The following is a 6,505-nucleotide window of genomic DNA, read 5'->3' on the forward strand; positions in this document are numbered from 1 at the left end:
TCCTCTTGCTACCGCATCCAGCCGACAGGAATAATATCCTATGGGGCGTAGGCTGATGCCGTGTGATTGGGTGAGTACACCTGCAGCATGTCCCAGACGTTCGGATACAAAGAGCTTGAGCGTTTTGTCGTAGGCTGGGAGCCCTAGCGCCGGGGGTGGCGCACTCAAGGGTTTCAAACTTTAGATATTTCTTCAGGAGACATCTGGAAGGGTCTGATTGCAGAGCATCAGTAGGAAGGCTTCTGGAATCCATGCTCTGCACTAGGAAATTAGTCCAAGGAAAATGACAGGTGTTGAGCACCACTGCAATTTGGGCTTTGAGGCTCTGCAGCCCTGGTTGGCAAGATAGCACAACAGGCTTTCTGAGGTGACTTCAAGAGGGGGTAAGTCAGCTGCACAAAAGAGAAGGTCATCAACATGTTGGAAGAGAATCACTTCCGGGTGTTCCTTTTGTCATGTGTCAAGGATGATAGCCATAGCTTTGCAAACTGGCTTGGAAAGTTCTGTGCCCCTTGTGGCACAACTGTTTAGGTATGTTGCCGTTTCCTTCCGTGGATGAATGCGAAAAGGTACCAGCAGAAGGGGTGAGGGTGGACACTGAAGAAAACGTTTGTAAGGTCCACCTCTGTGAGGTATTTTGCAGTCAAAGGCATCCACAGTAGGTACCTGGTTCTCTTTTTAGGATTCTCTTCTTGGGGTTATTGTGGTTTCCGGGGCAATGAAGCGCCCTCTTTTAGCTTGACTGAAACTTGTGGCACCTTTAAGTTACCGTTGTCTCCCGGTCCTGTGGACCATAGGCACGCAGGGATTCTGTCAAGTACTTCCTGCAGTATTGAACTTGAAGTTTTTTTCTTCATTAAGTGTCATCAGGAGAGGCAGAGAACACAAAGCAGATGAGTCTTCTAAAGATAGGGGAGTATGTAACTTCACCCCCCTTCAGGCGTGTCCTGATTGAGGCCTGTAGTCTGGACAACACATCAGCTCCTAGTAGATTCAAGGGACATGTAGAGGACACCACAAATCTGGCAAGCAAATCAGGAAGTGGAAAGGAAAGAATTATTAGGCAGGTTCACCGCTCTCAACACACTTTTGGCTGCACCCCTGTCAATGAGGAAAGTGGTAGGTTTTTCGTCTGGGACATCTTGGGGCTCTGCATTCTTTTTTGAAGTGACCCCGTTTCCCACAGTTGTAACAGGTGATCCTTTCCCTGGTATTGGGCAGTGGTGGTGGACTAGTGTAGGTGGGATCTTCGTCATGGGTTACCATGAGGGGCGTTGGTTTTTTACCTTTTTGATTTTCTATACCTCTGGCCACCAACAATAAATCAGACATTTTCATTGAATGGTATTCAGGGCGGGCCACCATCAGGCCTTTTCTGATATCCTCTCTGAGCCCTGAAACAAAAGCAGTTGATAACATGTGTGTGTGTGTCTTTATGAGTCTAGCATGATACTTCTTCACACACTACCCTTTATCTTGGGTAATATCTTGGATTGTGGTCTTCTGATCCGTCAACTTCTCCTTTGCCCAGTCGTGGAGTTGTGCACAGAACTCCACGCCTGAGGTGTAGGAAGTGGCACTTGTCAGGCAGGCATCATTGAAGGCCATCTGCATGACTGGCCAAAAGACATATCCTGCTTTGATTTGGCATAGGCTGATCAAGTCTCTCCAGGCAGCTGAGTAAGTTTCTTGTATCTGCACTATCCTGTGGTAGAAGGGAATTGGCTGCTTCTCTGGGTCAGGCAGACTTGTCACTAAGGCCGCTGCTTGTGATAGAGTAAAAGCGACATACATCACTGGTGCCCCTTCTGGTAACCGAGACTGTTGTTGGGGCGGGGGCTGACAAGAGGCACTGTTCTTTACGGTTGCCAGCATGTGTTTGAGATCCTCTCGGAACTGAGAGTCTGGAGCCGGATTGGGGGTTAAATCAGTGGGTGGCCTTGCTGCCTGCTGTCGGGCTTCCCACTCAGATGCTTCTTCATCATTAACATATCCGGCCTGGGAATGTGATGCTCCCGTATTGGGGAAGACAGGTGTGTGGTATGAACCATCTTGGTTTAAAACAGCGAGGGCTGGGTACAGGCTGTTTAAGCTTACTGGGTGTACCAAGATGGCCGCCGGCAGGAAGTGCACTGGACTGGGTAGAAAGTGAAGGCATGGGTGCACTAAGATGGCCGCCGGGCTGAGTTGTCACAGTGGGTTGTGCTTGGGTGGTGAGAAAGGAGTGGTTGTTAGACGGAGGGCAATGCTGTCCCTCCCCTCCTTTGTTTAAAGTTCCAACATATCATCAGCTATACATACATAATACAATCGCCATCTTTCTTAACTTCCTTTATCCAATTTTCTTTATCACACAGGATTTTTCTCCCTGTTTCTTCTGCAACATAACTTTCGTCACTTCTTTCAACTTTGTTAACTATTTCAACATCTTCTTTGCAATATCACTTTCATTACAATATCACTTTCTGTTTCTCGGCTAACGGCTTGAGAGGGGAATACATACAACCAAGGAGTTAATATTTTTCTCAGCGTTCTTATCAGCAAATTCCTTCGGTGGGGGCTCATACTGCGCTCCAAGTTGCTACTGTTTGTTATAACCCTGTAATGTACGGTTAATCTCAGAACAAGAACAAACACGTCAGGGGTAGTGAGGAGCAACGGCCCGCAACCCAACAGATCCCCCGGGCAGCCCCCCTCCCCCTCTCGTGTATATCAAACAATAAACCACAAATACAATCACGACAGGACATTACACCTGCCACTCTCTGAACCGTAAAGCCTCAGCAGGCTAAGATAAACGCAAGGGCAGACCACCCTGCAAAAATAAACCCGTTTATAGACGTTTTTCTACAGCTCTACACCAAGAGGCCGACAACTCTTCTTGGGGTGAGTCCTCTGTAACGCTTTCAGACTGCAAAGCCAGCAGCTGAGATAACCCTCAAAGGTTCCTTGAACCTAGAGTACACCTGTCTATAAACGACTGCTACAAGGAAACTATCTCATCCCAGAGGCCGACAGCTCGTCTGGAGATGAGACCATACATTCACGCATGTAGCACTTTTAGACTGCTGAGTTTCGTAACCCAAAGAATGACAGACAGTGAACAAAAAATACAGTCAGCAGAAACCCATCAGCAGGTTCGTTAAACAACCTCAGGCGAGGAAATACCTGCCTCTAAGACAGTCTCAGCATACCGACAGAATCCAGCCTTCAACCGAAAGATAAGAGAGTCGTACAGTGGTAAGAATATAAATCAACTCACCGGTACTGCTAGGGCTGCGCAAACCCCACTCTCATTAATCAGTTAACGCCCGAATGCTTGTCGCGGTATAACTTCGACCGTAGCCTGAGATCCCGGGTTTCGGCACCATCTGTTATGGTAATGATTAAGAGCTACAATCGAGCTCAAGGTTATCTGCTGCTGTCTCTAATTTGAAAAGTGTAGATATGCATGCATATAAAGTAAACACTCTGAGACACGCTCAGAATTGCTAACTCATTCCACTTCTGATTTATTCAAGGCGGTGTTAATGTTTTATACACACAAATACGTCATTGCTATGTTAGTCTAATAGGTACATCTCATTGGTTAAGATAGAAAAGAAGATGCATAATTTTCATAACGAGGTTTGGCTCTCTTTGTTCTTATCTCCAGTTCCGCGTTCTTCTGTGTGTGGGAGGTAGGGGGTACACGCCATTTTGAGAAAATATAGGAACAGAGCAAATCTGTATACTTATATAATGAGTAAGGAGAAAAATATGTATGCACATAAGAAAATAGACATTTTCAGATTACTATTATTATTATCTACATCACATTCCTTCACAATATGTGTGCAGATAATCATTGGGACACGTGATTTTACTGGGACATATGTGGGGGACAGGTGTTTTTACTATATGGGAACATGTGTTTTAGGGACATGTGTTTTGAGACATTGTGTTTTACACTGTGTGTTACTATGCTAGTGATCATTGTGTAAAAAGCTGTAAAAAAAAAGCTCATACACACTGATTACCAGCCGGCTGCAGTGATCTGCTCTCCTTTCCTCACCAACAACTAATGTGTGAGGAGAGGGGAGCCAATCGCCTAGCAACCGGCTCTCTGTTTACATCACATGACGGCTGTGATTGGACATGGCCGTCATGTGATCAGGAGGACCAATCACAGAGCCCTCCTGCTGATCTGAGATGCGCCGTGTCCGGGTGACACGAGCGCATCTTGCTCGCACCGCTGTGTGGGCCCGCGCACGCAATCCCCATCCTTCTGAGGGACGTTCCTGAACGTCCACTCAGAAGGAGAGAGCGCCCACCCGGCCGTACATATGCAGTGGCCGGATAGGAAGTAGTTAAGAAAATTATTTTTTTTTGTAACATGGGTTGGTGTTTGTGTGGGTCCTTAACACACATTCAGACATATTAGGGCCAATTTAGACAGGATCCAATTTACTTATCAGCATGTTTTTAGAGTGTGGGAGGAAACCCACGCAGGCACAACATGCAAACTCCAGGCAGATGGTGTTGAGGGCGGGATTCGAACCAGCGACCCTTTTTGCTGCTAGGTGAAAGTGCTAACCGCTAAACCCCTGTGCTGCCCAAATATAAATCTATTGATGTAGGTTCTTGTGTCCACCAGCAGAGAGAAGTTTGGTAGATGCCACACTCCCAATTCTGGAGGCTTAATAAGGGTCTATCACAGGGGTTTTCAAACTATGGCCCTCCAGTTGTCCACGAACTACAATTCCCATCATGCCTAGTCATGTCTGTGAATGTCAGAGTTTTACAATGCCTAATGGGATGTGTAGTTCCGCAACAGTTGGAGAGCCTTAGTTTGAAGATTCCTGATCACTTTAGCATATTTTGAAAAAAGGTGGTTTTTCATGTGCCTTATATAATGCCCAAGAAATATTGTTTGGAAAATACAAGTGGGTCATGGCACATCTACATTCCAAATTTAGCACTTAAGATGGTCATGCACTATGCAATCTGATTGGCCAATCTCTGTACAACTCGATATTTTGGCAAAATAGGTAATAGGAAGATGCACTTGAACAATTAATTCAAATTATATGAAATCATTCAGGCTCTTGCACTAAATCAATTTTTTTTAAGATCTAACTGATTGTAGTGTATGGTCACCTTTAAAGATCAAGATCAGAAAATATGAATTTATTGGGTTTAGAAACACTTCTCTGTTCTTTGTAATGCATTGAAAGATTTGGGTAAAAATAGAAAAAAACACATTTCAAAGATATATTAGAAGTAATAGGAATGAGATTAGCATCAAAAGGGTTAATTCACTGAGAACACCTACTAATTGCCTAACAAGACACATCCAATGAGATGAAATTTACCAAATGTATTGGGCGTGCGCTATTATCAATGAGAAAACTGCAGTTTCCCTAGCACCAGTTGCAGTTTACATATTTATTATCGTCTGCGTGTGCCGGTTCACACGCATAGCTGCCAACTGTCCCGGATTTCCCGGGACATTCCCGGGACTTGGACTTCATTCCTGAATTTGTGGTGTCCCAGGAAATGTCCCGAAAAATCGTGTTTCCCGTTTTCGAAACCGCCGCCGCCGCTGCCGCCGCTAGAGGTCGGCGGCCGGCAGAGACATTGTCTCCGCCGGCCGCCATTTTGTGGAAGTTCAGGAAGACGGCTGGGGGGGCTAGACGAAGCTTCTGCGTCGCCGCCCACCGCCTCGCCCCGCTCCGCCTCGGCCCGCCTACCCCCCGCCCCGCTGCCAGTCTGATATGGAAAGGGGCGGGGGTTCTAGCCATGCTGTGGACACACCGCTGAGGTGGGGGGAGCGCGCGCACCGCTGTGGGACACCTGATGTGAGTGGGGGGGGCACTGGGGACACCTGATGTGAGTGGGGGGGGCACTGGGGACACCTGATGTGAGTGGGGGGGCACTGGGGACACCTGATGTGAGTGGGGGGGCACTGGGGACACCTGATGTGAGTGGGGGGGCACTGGGGACACCTGATGTGAGTGGGGGGGGCACTGGGGACACCTGATGTGAGGGGTGGGCACTGGGGACACCTGATGTGAGTGGGGGGGCACTGGGGACACCTGATGTGAGTGGGGGGGGCACTGGGGACACCTGATGTGGGGGGGGCACTGGGGACACCTGATGTGAGGGGGGGGCACTGGGGACACCTGATGTGAGGGGGGGCACAGGGAACTCCTAATGTGAGGGGGAGCTCCGGCGGGGACACCTGATGTGAGGGGGGCTCCGCCGGGGACTCCTGATGTAAGGGGGGCTCCGCCGGGGACTCCTGATGTAAGGGGGGACTCCTGATTGTGAGGGGGACTCTGCCGGGGACCCCTGATGTGAGGGGGAGCTCCACCGGGGACTCCTGATGTGAGGGGGGCTCCGCCGGGGACTCCTGATGTGAGGGGGGCTCCGCCGGGGACTCCTGATGTGAGGGGGAGCTCCGCCGAGGACTCCTGATGTGAGGGGGAGCTCCGCCGGGGACTCCTGATGTGAGGGGGAGCTC

The sequence above is a fragment of the Aquarana catesbeiana genome, linkage group LG08 (assembly GCF_042186555.1).
Source record: "Aquarana catesbeiana isolate 2022-GZ linkage group LG08, ASM4218655v1, whole genome shotgun sequence".
Classification (NCBI taxonomy): domain Eukaryota; kingdom Metazoa; phylum Chordata; class Amphibia; order Anura; family Ranidae; genus Aquarana; species Aquarana catesbeiana.